Here is a 965-nt window from a genome sequence, read left to right as displayed (position 1 = left end):
GGGGCTCCTCCCAAGCCCATGTGACCCCTGAGGAACAGATCCTCAAATGACCTTAAGAGCAAAAATAAATTGTTTTTTTCTGGGCCACCTGTATGGCCTATGGCCTTAAACACCAAAAAGGAAAGTATAAACAAAGATTAAAGGGGCCAGTATTATTTTTTTAACAATATATATATATAAAGGCTACGTAACAATCAACAATGCCAGATAGGAGATTCCTTCTTTGAGTTGCTGGCCAGTGGGGCCCAAGGGACTCCCAGATAGTAACCCAGCATAGAACTGGGAAAATGAACAGCAGACCCCAATCTTATCTGAAGGAATATTGACAACTGATTGCTGCTAGATGAGGAACAGCTGACCTTCCTAAAACAAATACGTCTTGATAGGCTGATTAGATCCACCAGATGGACAAGGAGTGGGTAATGACTGGGGGTGCCGACAACACAGCAGACAGTAGAAGGAATATCAGAGTATAAGGGCTCTAGTAGGGGGAGGCAGGCTATGGGTGGGTGCCATCTGGGAAATGGGTGTATAGTTGAATAAGATTGTTTGGTGTGTTCTGTGTGATGTACACACACACACACACACACACACACACAAATCAACAAATAAAAAAAATGTATTATATCTGAGGAAGAAGCATAAAAATTTATATCATGTTAATTAGTAGAGGTGATAAACTTTACCATTGTAATCTACCCAATGACTTTATAGACATATGTAGGTGCCAAGAATCTGAGTGCAACCGATTATGACTAATAATAATCAGATACATACAGATTAGAGATGCATGTGCCAACATCACAGTGTTAGTAGCAGAAATAATGAATCTCTCTGTAAGAAACAGTATATTTTAAAATGAAATGAAGACCTTTTGTAAAGGTTAAAAACTCATTCAATTTTATGTCTTACAGGGCTTATACTGAGTTCGATATTGTATAACTGTATTGAAAATTACTAAAAAT

The sequence above is a fragment of the Nannospalax galili genome, unplaced genomic scaffold (genome assembly GCF_000622305.1).
Source record: "Nannospalax galili isolate Female #2095 unplaced genomic scaffold, S.galili_v1.0 scaffold881, whole genome shotgun sequence".
NCBI classification, from domain to species: Eukaryota; Metazoa; Chordata; class Mammalia; order Rodentia; family Spalacidae; genus Nannospalax; species Nannospalax galili.
The sequence above is the reverse complement of the archived record's forward strand: the minus strand, read 5'-3'. Positions refer to the sequence as shown.